Genomic DNA, 13,814 nt, shown 5'->3' on the forward strand with positions numbered 1-13,814 from the left:
TTATCTTTGATCTTTGGGAGTTTGCTTATTTAAGTGCCTTGTGGTAGGCTTCTTTTTCTTAAATTGTCTTGATATTCTATAACTTTCTTGTACTTGAATGTTGATGTATTTCTCTAGGTTTAGGAAATTTGCTGATATTATCCCTTTGAATAAATTTTCTACCCCTATCTCTTTCTCTACCTCCTCTTTCTGGCCAATAATTCTTAGATGTTCCCTGTCAAGGAATTTCAGGTATTTCAAAGGACTTGGGTGTTGTGATCTAAGCTGTATCTGCATCACTAGGCAATCCAAGCTCATGAGTCTTGCAGACTCATGGAGTTACTGCCTTGATGGTCTTGCTTAAGTCTGGAAGAATTCCATGGAATACCAGGCAGAAACTCAAGTTCTCTTCCCTTACTTTCTTCCAAACAAATGGAGTTTTTCTCTGTGTTTTGAACCACCTGGGGCTGGGGCTAGGGTGACACAAGAGTCCCTGGGGCCACCACCACTGGGACTGAGCTGGGTCAGATCTGAAATCAGCACAGCAATGCGTCTCTCCCAAGGCCTGATATAAGCACTACTTGGCTATTGCCTGTGTTTCCTCAAGGTGGTAGGGCTCTACAATCTGCAAGTGGTGAAGCCAGCTAGGCTTGTGTCCTTCCATTAGGGTGTCCAGCTCGCCCAGGCCCTGGGCAAGTCTGAAGATGCCTCCTGGGAGCTAGGGACTGGAGTCAAAGATCTTAGATGTCTACTTAGTGTTCTATTCTTCTATGACTGATGTGACTCTCAAACCAAGAGATACAATTCTTACCATTCTTCCCTCCCCTTTTCATAGGCAGAGGAGCTTCATTCCACAGTCAGCACCATCCCAGGCCCAGAAAGAGTCATGCCAAGCTACCACCGATGTTCCCTTCAGGCCCGAGGGCTCTTTAGTCAGCTTTTGGTGAATGCTGCCAGGCTTGGAACTCACCCTTCAGGGCAGTGTCCTCCACTGTGGCCCAGTGCATGTCCAGAATTGCCATTTAGGAGACAAGAACTCGAATCAGGGATCCCAAGAGCTTGCTAGTTTTTTAACCCCACTGTGGCCAAGCTGGTATCTACAGTGCAAGACAAAGACCCCTTTACTTTTCCCTCTGCTTTTGTCAAGCAGAAGGAGTCTCTCCCCATAGCCACCACATCTGGAAATGTGCTGGGTTTTACCAGAAGCCATTATGTCTCAGTCTCACCCAAGGCCCATGGCGTACTGTCTGGGTGTCATTATAAGTTATTCAATGCCCAAGGACAATTTAGTCAGCAAGTGAGTGATCCTGCCAGAACTGGGTCCTTCTCTTCAAGGCAGCAGCTTCACTTCTGGCCCAGGTTGTGTTTAGAAATTTAATCTGGGAGCTGGAGTCTGGAATGGGGGCCTCATGATTCTTCCTTGTGCCCTATCCTACTGTGGCTGAGTTGGTGTCTAAGATACAAAACAAAAGACCTCTTTACCCTTCCCTCTTATCTCCTCACTCAGAAAGAATGCATATCTTTTGGATCCATGTGCTGTGCTACCTGGGGTTGGGAGCAGGGTGGTGCAAGCACTCCTTTAACTGCTCTGGCGGGTGTCTCAGTACTTCACATTCCCCTGAAGTCCACTTAAAGTCTTTGTGTCCTAGACTGCCTTTCAAGTTTATTTAGGGCCACAGAGCACATCAGCCCTGGTGGTGAGGCTTGCCAGAACTCAAGTTTCCACCACTGGGATGGGTGATACCATGCTGGGTAGGTCCAGTTAGGATGCTCCCTCCATGGGTTGGCATCAGCTGAGTTCAATGCAGTTTTGCTTTCCACTCTGACAAAGCAGCACTGAGCTCAATGTGTTTCACAATTGCTGCTCTCTCTTCCAATGGCACAGATTTCTCCATGACATGCAGCCACTGCATGGGAATAGGGGAGGGGTGGCACCGGCAATTCAAGTGTTCTTACCCTATTCAGTACCTCGTTTAGTAATATGAAATTAAAACCAGGTTCTGCGAGTGCTCCCCTTATTTTTGTTTTTTTATGAAGGTGCTTATCTTGTGTAGATAGTTGTTAAATTTGGTGTTCCTGCAGAGGGGGATAATGGATGGGGCCTTCTATTCTGCCACCCTGCTCCATCTCCTCCTTTCCTTTCTTTAGCATAGTTGATTTGTTATCTGATAGGCAACCATAATTATTCTTTAAAAACATTGCAGCATCAATGAAGTATTTTTGAATTATGTTAGTAGTTCCTAATTATAGAGAATAAAACATAAGAAAGCATGTCCGTTTCTATGTGTTTTCACATTCTGAATTGTTGAATGTGTTGATTTTCAATCTTTTTTTTCTTCTTGCCTTGTAAATTAATATGACTGGAAATGATAGAGAATATGTATTCCCTGGATCCAGACTGCATGGACTTGTATACCAGAGTTTCTCGTTAATAGCTGTGTGATAACTGAACAAATTTCTTAGCTCTTTGTGTCTTTTTTCTAACATGTAAGGTGTTGATAACAATAGTACCTAGATGTTACAATCATTGTGAGGATTCAATAAATGAGTGTACTTAAAACACTTAGGACAATGATGGGAAATCAGTAAATGCTCAATATCATTGTTGCTATCTTTATATATTTACATAAGCATACTTCTTTTGCTTTTATTGCCTAAATAAATGAAAAAATATTCAATATTTGCATTTGTTTTTTATTTAATTTTTCAAATATATCATTGCCTTGGTGAACGTTCTTGTTTTTGTTTTGTTTCTTGAGATGGAGTCTTTCTCTGTCACCAGGCTGGAGTGCAGTGCCACCAGTTCGACTCACTGAAACCTCCATCTCTCTGGTCAAGGAATTCTTTAGCCTCAGCTTCCCGAGTAGCTGGGATTATAGGCGCACACTGTCACATCTGGCTAATTTTTTAAAAAAATTTTCATTGTTTTTAAATTTTAATAGAGACGGGGTCTCACCATGTTGCCCATGCTGGTCTCGCACTCCTGACCTCATGCAATCTGCCCTCCTTGGCCTCCCAAAGTGCTAGGATTACAGGCGTGAGCTCCTGCACTGGGCCGCCTTGGTGACCTTTCTATGATAATACATAAATGGACATTTACTCTTCTTGTTAACAGCTTTATAATGTTTTATAATATACATATATTCCAAGTGATTTAACTAAGGGTTTTTTATCCTTGGCACTATTCACATATTGGGCTGGGTAATTTTCTGTTGTGGGGGATCTGCTGTGCATTATAGGATGCTTAGCAGCATTCTTCACTCTGCCTATTAAATGACAGATGCAGTCTGCACTGAGCTGTGACAGCCAATATACTTCCAAACATTGACAAATGCTCTTAGGGGGACAGAATTATCCCTAGCGGAGAACCACTGATTTAGGTAATTATTAATTGAAGGATATTTGTTTCTAAGTTTTTGCTATTTTCAACAATAATACATTGTGCTTCCTAGTAAAGATGTAAAGTTTGTGTATGTTATTTGAGTTTATTTTTTCCTCCTACTCCCAGTCTTCTGAGGCTATTAGAGACATTTCCCTCTTAACAAACTTAGTCTCCAATCAGAGCATATTTCTATTTCTTTCTAGAAATAGTTCTGTCTTTAACTTCACCCCCTTTTAAACCAAAATCTTCTCTTTCCTCTTCAACTTTAAAAATTTTCAAGCAGTTTACCATTCCAGAACACAGAGTACTAATCCTTGAGTTTGTCCCATTAAGGAGAACTATGATGAGTCCCAAATAATCACAGTATCTTGCTAACAGAAGAAAATGTTGTCAGTAGCAGAGAATTAATATGGCATAAAATTCCAAGGTCTTTGGATGACACAGGAAAGTATAATAAAGGAATTTTCAAGAACCAAAGAATTATTCCATGGTGTTCAGACAGTAGTACCTGGCCTCTAACTGTTTCTTATGTTGAGGAGGTCAAAATACCACTACTTATTTTGAACCTATCTGCCTTGATGGAACATCACTTTTTAAAAATTGGAGAGTAAAATAGAGAAATATTTACCAGTTACAGTTGAAAGAATCAGACACATCTAGGAACATAATCTGAATTCTGCTTTTATTGTAAGTATGACCTTTTACTTTTTTAAAAACTTATGAGCCACAATTTTCTTATCTAATAAAAAGAAGAGTATTAGTTATTTCAAAGTTCTTATGTTAATTAGATGATATGGGTAAAAGGATTTAGCAGAGAACCTGGTACACAGTAAGCATGTCATAACTGTGATTCCAGAATTAATGAAATCTGTTAGCTGCTTCTGCAATATAATCTGTATTTTAAAATCTCTTTAAAATGCAGCAGTGATGTTCAGTGGTGTTGACTGGATCCCGCAGCTTTTGTAACATTGTAGCTAAACTTGACAAAACATAATATAATAGTCTTATTTTTCACTGTGCCTATTATTCAGGTTTATATGCTTTCCTGAACTAAGTGTTACATACATGTATATATGTATATACACAGACACAGAGAGAGACACGGAGTCTCGCTCTGTCACTCAGACTGGAATGCAGTGGTGTGATCTCGGCTCACTGCAGCCTCCATCTCCCGGGTTCAAGCAACTCTCCTGCCTCAGCCTTCTGAGTAGCTTGGACTACAGGCATGCATCACAACGCCTGGCTAATTTTTGTGTTTTTAGTAGAGACAGGGTTTCACCATGTTGGCCAGGATGGTCTTGATCTCCTGACCTCGTGGTCTGCCCGCCTCAGCCTCCCAAAGTGCTGGGATTACAGGCATGAGGCATCATGCCCAGGCTTAAAATAAATATCTTTTTAGAAATACTTTCAGTGTTGCATGCAGTCAAGGACTCAGGCCAATCCTGATGATACTGGGATTTGTTGATACAGTGTACATTGCAATTCCTACCTTGTATCATTTCTTAGGCATTACTAACATTAGTGGTTAATAAAACCTGTGATCAAGTTTCAGGTGAATCTGTTTGGCAATTAACATATATGAGGTACATATAAAATCTTCCCCAGTTATCAGGTACAAAATTTAGAAACCTATAATTTGAAGTATTCATGTAAATCATATCCTGAATATGTTAGCTATGTATGAAATAGTTACAGAAAAACAAAATTTAATTCCAAAGTAAATTTTTAAAATATTTAGAGGTTACATATAACATATATACATTGCTGAAATTATAACTGCTGTGTATATTAAACTTATAGCTGATATAAAAGTCATTACATGGAAGACATTAATAAATTATAATAAATTGAGAAAACATTAAAAACTACAGATATGAAAAATATTTTAAGAGCAATGGGGACTGGAATAAGCAGAATTCATATATGTCTTAACAGAATCAAGGTAGAATGGGACAGACCAGATGGAAGACAGAAAATAATCAATGTTACTATAGCTAAAATTGATACTACTTAAAGAATAGATTTTTACTTGAGAAATTTCTACAGGCTGTTCTTTATAATGAAAACAATACCAAACTAACTAACTAAGCAACAAGATGGAAGAATACACAAGGAAATTTGTGAGCCTAGTAGAAAAGGTCAAAAATTGGTTTGTGTAAAATCATAAATAATAGAATTATAATTAATTTATGTGATTAAAAATATCTAGAATGCAGAACAAAATGGACATGTTACATGAATAGACAAGTGATGGGAGACCACACATTTTAAACCTTTTTTTTTTTTTTTTTCCAAAACAGCATCTCACTCTGTCACCCAGGCTGGAGTGCAGTGGCGCTATCTTGTCTCACTACACCCTCCGTCTCCTGGGTTCAAGCGATTCTCATGTCTCAGCCTCTGGAGTGGCTAGGCTTACAGGCATTCACCACCACACCTGGCTAATTTGTGTATTTTCAGCAGAGATGGGGTTTCGATATGTTGGCCAGGCTTGTCTCAAACTCCTAACCTCAAGTGATCCACCCACCTCGGCCCCTCAAAGTGCTGGGATTACAGGTGTGAGCCACTGCACCCTGCCAACCTTTTGTATTTTTAAGGAGACAGTGTAAGAAATCTAATTGACTTTAGACTTCATTGCACTTCTACTCCATAAATTTATACAAACTTTTTAAAAGTAAAGGGTATAATTTGAAAGTTAACTATTGGGAAAAATGAAAATATAATATTTATTGTATCTTAAGCCAGCATAAGAAAACATTAGAACAAGATAAATAAATGAAAATAGAATTTGTCTCGTGTTCTTGATTTGCATTTCTCTGATGATTAGTGATGATGAGCATTTTTTCATGTTTCTTGGCTGCTTGCATGTCTTTTGAGAAGGGTCTGTTCATGTACCTTGCTCATTTTTTGATGGTGTCATTTGCTTTTTGCATGATGATTTAAGTTCCTGAATATTATGTCTTTGTTGGATGCATAGTTTGTGAATAATTTTTCTCATTCTATAGACTGACTGTTTACTCCATTGATAGTTTCTTTTGCTATGTAAAAACTCTTCAGTTTATTTAGGTCTCACTTATCAATATTTGTTTTGTAGCAAATGCTTTTGGGGACTCAGTCAAAAGTTATTTGCCAAGGCCAATGTTGAGAAGGCTATTTCCTAGGTTTTCTTCTAGAATTTTTGTAGTTTGATGTCTTACATTTAAAACTTCAATCCATCTTCAGTTAATTTTTGTATGTAGAATGGCTATTAATAAAAGTCAAAAAACAAAATTAGCAGATGCTGGTGAAGCTGTTGAGAAAAGGGAACTCTTATACAATGTTGGTGGAAATATAAATTTGTTCAGTCACTGTGGAAAGCAGTTTGTAGATGTCTCAAATAACCTAAAACAGAACTGGTGGGTGTGGTGGCTCATGCCTGTAATCCCAGCACTTTGGGAGTCTGAGGCAGGTGGATCACCTGAGGTCAGGAGTTCAAGACCAGCCTGACCAGCATGGTGAAACCCTGTCGCTACTAAAAATAGAAAAAATTAGCCGGGCCTGGTGGTGGGCACCTCTAATTCTAGCTATTCAGGAGGCTGGGGCAGGAGAATCACTTGAATCTGTGAGGTGGAGGTGTCAGTTAGCTGAGATCACTACAACTTGGGCAACAAGAGCGAGACTCCATCTCAAAACATAAACAAATAATAAAAAAGACAGAACTACTACTCAACCCAGCAATCTCATTACTGGTATCCCATTACATATACAAAAGAAAATAAATCATTATACCAAAAAGACATATGCACTCATATGTTCATTGCTGTGTTATTTAAAATAGCAAAGACCATGGGATTAACCTAGGTGTCCATCAGTGGTAGACTGGATAAATAAAATGTGATATATATATATATATATATATACACATACACACACACACACACACACAAACACACACACACCATAGAATACCACACAGCCATATAAATAACAACAAAATTATGTCTTTTGCAGCAACATGAATGGAGTTGGAGGTCATAATCCTAAGCAAATTAATATATAAACAGAAACCCAAATATCCCATGTTCTGACTTAAAAGTGGGGTCAAAGATTGAGCACTCATGGAAGTTAACATGGGAATAATAGACACTGCAGACTACTAGATATGGGAGGGGTGGGAAACAGGTCAAAAAACTACCTGTTGGTTATTCTGCTCACTACCAAGGTATGGTATACCCATTTAACAAACCTGTGTATGTACCCCCAAAATTCAAAATCCAAATCCCACAAATTCCAAATTTATGGGAAACATCTAAAGCAATACACAAACTATAACATTAAATGCTTATATTAGAAGATAGAAGAATATTGAAAATTATAAAACTAAATATTTTACATAAGTGTTGTTAGAATTATAAATATTTATCCAAATAATATAGAAGACAAATATTAAGAAAGACTAACGTATTAATCAATAAACAAATATAAAGTTAATTCCTAAAGGCAAAAAATGATATTAAAAAATTAATAAGCTATTTTCTGGGGAAAACAAAAGGAACTAATTATAATAAAATAAAACTCATAAAACAATGATGTGTAAAATCATTTTATCAATGCATGTAAAAATTTAGGTGAGTAAAATCATTCATAGAAAGATACGTTTTACCTATGCTGCCACAAAAAAGTGTGAATAATCCTACATTTATGACTCAAATTAATTTGCTAGGTATAAATCTTTTAAAAAGAAAATAGTTTTTCCTATTTTTTGATACCAAATTTTCAAGAAATACAAAGTACCAAATATGTACACTTTTTTGATAAATAAAATCATTCCACAGTTATTTGAGGCTGATATAAAACATTACTATGTGTGTCTGTATGTATGCATGTAAAATGTCAAAAATCTAGGATAAATTACAGGTCCATTTTACTTATCAACTTTAGTATAAATATTCAAAATAAAACAATCACCAACTAACTACAAAACAAATAAATTATTATTTAAAAATAAAATGTAATCTGAATATAATAACAATCGTGATAGTAATTGCTAACCATTAGTTTAAATAATGTTTACTATAGTCCAAACACTGTTCTCAATTATTTGCATACACCAACTAATTTAATTATCATAATGACCTAGTAACATACATACTATTATTAATATCATTTATTGAAGAAACTGAGGCACCACGCATGTTCAGACAGAAAGGAAGTGGCAAAGCTTTCTTAGACTTATATCCAGAAAATCAGATTGAAATGTATATTGACATTCAAAACCCAGAAAACTAAAAATAAATATTTAAAGATACATATGCGTACATGATAAAACTGTATGTATATATTCATACTTTATATAGAGAGTCATGCATTATTTAATGATGAGAATGCCATCTGAGAAATGCATCATTAGGTGATTTTGTCCTTGCGCAAACATCATAAGGTATACTTACACAAATCTAGATGGTATAGCCTAAAACACACTTATGCCATATGATATAACCTATTGCTCCTATGCTACAAACTAGCACGTTACTGTACTGAATACTGCAGGGAATTGTAACACAATGGTTAGAATTTGTATATCTAAACCTAGAAAGGTAATGTGTTGTTCTAATACATTAAGATCTCTACAACATCACTGGGCAACAACTTTTTCAGCTGCATTATAATCTTATGGGACCAAAATAATATATGTATTTCTTCATTGATTGAAAAGTTGTTATGTGGCACATGACTGCAAAATAAAAATTCTTAATAGATATTTTGATTGAAGTTGTTGAAGGGATTAATCATTAAGAGGGATATATAGGAAAATTAAAAATTACTGGTGTGACCTGAAGATTTTTAATTATTTTATTAAATAATCCTTTATATACATGTATACAGAGGTGTATATAAATTTATAGATATATGCGTATTGTATTCTGTAGGTACATGTATATTTACATCTATTTCTATTCTAATCTCTGCATTTATATTAGAAAAAGTATCAATATTTGACCTTTTAATAAATTATTCTGTAAGTTAGAAGGTGACTTTGGAGCAGTAATTTGCATCTATAATAAGAGGCATACAAGTGTGATTTTCACAAAAATAATAAAGTTACTAAGCTACAATGACAATGACAACCAAGATAAATATAATAATATGAATGTGGAAAATATATGTATATATGAAGAAAATTTCAAAAATTTAATTACCAACATTAACAACAATCAGATAAAACTATGAGATATTTTACCAAAATTTTTAAACAAAACAAAATATATAAAAACAAGAAAACAGACTTTAAATTTATATCATACAGCATATATTAGCATGCTTTTGGCCAAGGTGTGAAAACTCTTTAATGATATGGGATAATCATAATAAAATACTTTTAAGTGAGAAAACACAGGATGCAAAGTAATATATAATGGACGATGTGATAATAAATAATTGTAAACAATTAAAATGATCACTTTTTAAATTTAAATTCATATTGAAAACCATGAAGGAAGGATTAACGTATCTGATCTCTTTTTCAGAAAGCAAATAAAAGGTAAAATTAATAATTATGATAGATTTAAGGAAAAGAAATGATGATGTTCATTTGACTCTTACTTTTGAGATAGACAATCTATCTCAAACCAATTTATGCAAACAAAGGCATCTTTTTTTTGCATAGCTTAAAAGCACAGAATTTCGTCTAGCTTTAGGTTCAACATATTGCCAATACAATTTTCTTTCATGAAACACTGAAAAAAATCATTTGTTTTGGTAAAGAATACCTACTTGATCTCTATATCGTATGTTATATTACCAAAGAACCATTAAAAACAAAAACAATTCTATTAAGATCAAGTACAAATAACGAATTTAGGCATTAGTTTTATATTTCTATTTTGTTTCTGGCCAATGAAATATAATAGTAAAATTGAAAAAATTAAAATAATGAAAAGAAAAATGTTATAATGTTCAGTATTTGCAGATACTACTTATTGTCTAAACACCCAATACAATCAGTTATATGTTTTCTCATTTTTTAAAATATCATCCTGATTTGTTTGAGCAGTGGTTTGTAGTTCTCCTCATAGAGATCTTTCATCTGCCTGGTTAGCTGTAATACTAGGTATTTTATTCTTTTTGTCACAATTGTGAACGAAAGTTCATTCCTCCGTTTTGAGAGTTTTTAACATGAAGAGGTATTGAATTTTATCAAAAGCCTTTTCTGCGTCTATGGAGATAATCATGTTAGTTCTATTTCTGTCATGAATCACATTTATTGACTTGTGTATGTTGAACCAAATTTGCATCCCAGGGATAAAGCATACTTTATCGTGGTGGATACATTTTTGATGTAAGCCTATTTATGCGTGAATGCACACGAATGTACATATGCTGTACACTTTGGGACATGCACATATGCATTCACATGTAGGTATAAATCCATATTAATATATCCACATATATATATGCATGCACAAAAAATTTGTGCCTATGTATGCATGCATAGGCACATACATATTCATACACACATAGGCATGATGAAATAAAATTTCATGTACAATTTGATAACAATGGTCTTATTGGAAAATACATTGTGAACATCCAGGGCTATATCTCTTTTATACAGTTTAAATGGTTTTATGCTATTACATTTTATGACTAATACTTTGTATATTCATCCATTTTTCTTCTAATTTTCACTAAATATGTGATTCCATTAAAAAACTGGGTCTGAAGTCACATCACATGGGATACCAGTCATAGTAACTGCATTCCTGTAAAAAAAAAAAAAAAAAAAAAAAAAAATCCTGAGTATTTAATGAGTAAGATAAACAAAGCAAACCAGGAATGTTTTGCTTTTAGCAAATACTCAGTAATTCTAGGCTATTACTGTAGGTATCTCTCTCTCTCTCTCTCTCTCTCTCTCTCTCTCTCTCTCTATATATATATATATATATATATATATAAAATCTATCACATATCTACATTTCCTTGTGATTAACAGCTTCCCTACATTATTTTTCTAAAAGTAGAGTTTGAAAATTTAAGATAATTAAAATTTTCTCTAGATCTTGCCAAATTTTCTTGCAGAAATATTGCACTAATTTAATTCTATTCACCGGTGCATCATAATAACTGTCCATTCATTTCTGAACATCTTTATTATTTTAATTTTTTCTCATTATTCAATTTTTTCCTTAGCATAAATAAAAACATATGCCAGTATTTTCATTTGTAAAAGCAATCCAGGGTCCCTGGGTAAAAAGTGCTCACTTGTAACTGTTGCACCTTAAATCCATGTTATTAATATTTCAAAATGTTTCCAGGAAGAAGCTCAGCTCCAGAAAAACAAAATCCAAAATGCCTGAGTTGGAGCTGAATTTTGGGGAACTCCTCTCATTAAATACTAAAATCCCCACCCAGGGAGGATGTTATTTGCCATTTTCCGCCCATATGAAGTATATAGAAGTACGATCAGCGACTATACCTGTGTTGCCTTTACTCCACCTCTAGATACATGACTCAGCTACTCTCCACTCCCAATAAAAGCCCTGTTTTCATGTATGTTTGGGGAGATGCTGCTTTGGGAACTATCCCTGTAATCCTCCTTACTTGTTGCAAATTGTTAAATACTCTTTGATTCTGGTCATTAAACTGTCATCTGCCAAGTGGTGAAACCACTCGTTGTGTGGGTAACATAAAGATGTAAAAGTAAAGAGATTTTAATTTTATCCAAATGCAAAATTATTTCAATCAAAACGCCGGGAAGCTAATAGGCAAGCCAGTGTTGCATATGGTAACTGTGTAAGAACCTGTAGTCTACGCATAGGTGTTTTTGTGTACTTGGATTTATGTTTTTTTTCTTTTTTTCTTTAAAATGAATTGGCAAAATATTACATTTCTGAACTTCAGTCACTCAACTTGAATGTTTTATTTTCCTAAATATTCCCATCCTCAGCATTCTCAGTTTAAAGTCTCAGTGCAAGAAGGCACAAGCTGCTGAACATGGATGTTTTCCTGCTGATTCTATTTTTGTTTTGTCTCCTAAGAAGAATGACAATGAGGTTTCTTGCTGCTGCACTGAGGTACCCGTATGTAAGAAATTACAGTCTATGTGGTAAATCTGCATGTTATCTCTATGGTAGGCCATAGAAGAGAAAGTGGACAAAAAGTTGACTGTCCTCAGCAAAGTAAACAGTAACAACACAGAAAAAGATGAGTGATTATGGGTGTTTTGTGCAAAATCAAGCAGAAAGTAGAGGTGTCTGAATGACATGGTAACACGGGCCTTAATAATCCTCGTTTGCTAGTCATGTGACTCTGTTTTAAAGAATATTTAAAAAGAAAACATTTTAGACTTGGGCTAGCTTCTCAGGAGGGAAGGAACCGAGTGCACTCAGAACCTTGGGGAATGTTTGCCTTCTGTTGTGAATTCACAACTTAAATATAAGACTTGAAATTATAACACTCCTCCATGAAAACAGAGGAAAATCTTCTTGCCATTATTCTTGGCAATAATTTCTTGGCTTTGACACCAAAAGCACAGGCAGCAAAAGCAAAAATAAATAGATGGAACTACATCAAACTAAAAATCTTCTGCAAAGCAAGGGAAAATATCAACGGGCTGAAAAGGCAACCTGAGGAATGGAAGAAAAATGTGAATTACCTTTTTAATTTTTTTTGAGACAAGCTCTTACCCCGTCACCCAGGCTGGAGGTCAGTGGCGTGATCACAGCTCACTTCAGCCTCAACCTCCAGGCTGAGTTGATTTTCCCACCTCAGCCACCCAAGTAGCTGGGACTACAGGGGAAAACTACCATGCCTGGCTAATTTTTCTACTTTCTGTGGAGACGGTTTTCACCATGGTGCCCAGACTGGTCTTTACCTCCTGGGCTCAAGAGAGCCACTTGCCTCCACTTCCCAAAGCTCTAGGATTACAGGCATGAGCCACCAAGACCAGCCATTTGTGAATTATCTATCTGAAAAGGGGTTAGTGTTCAAAATACATAAGGATCTTCTACAACTCAGCAAACAAACTACACCAACATGGAAAACAAAACAGAACAAAAGCCAAATGACCTAATTTTTAAAAATAGATAAAAGACTTGAATTGACATATCTCCAAAGAAAACATATACATGGCCTAAAGTTATATGAAAGGATGTTCAATATCACTAATCATCTGGGAAATGCAGATCATAACCACAATGAGATATCCAATCACTCCTACCAGCATGGCTATTATTAAGAAAAAAAAAAAAAAAAAACAAAAAACAACTGTTGGTGAGGATGTGGACAAAAGGAAACACTTATGTACTGTTGGTGGAAATGTAGAATGGTGCAGAAACTATAAAAAACAAGAGGAAAGTTCCTCAGAAAGTTCAAAATAGACCTATCACTTATCTAGCAATCCCACTTCTGGGTATATATCCAAAAGAATAGAAATAAAGGTCTCAAAGAGTTATCTGTCTCACCATGTTTATGTCGC

Source organism: Macaca nemestrina, chromosome 14, assembly GCF_043159975.1.
Source record: "Macaca nemestrina isolate mMacNem1 chromosome 14, mMacNem.hap1, whole genome shotgun sequence".
Classification (NCBI taxonomy): domain Eukaryota; kingdom Metazoa; phylum Chordata; class Mammalia; order Primates; family Cercopithecidae; genus Macaca; species Macaca nemestrina.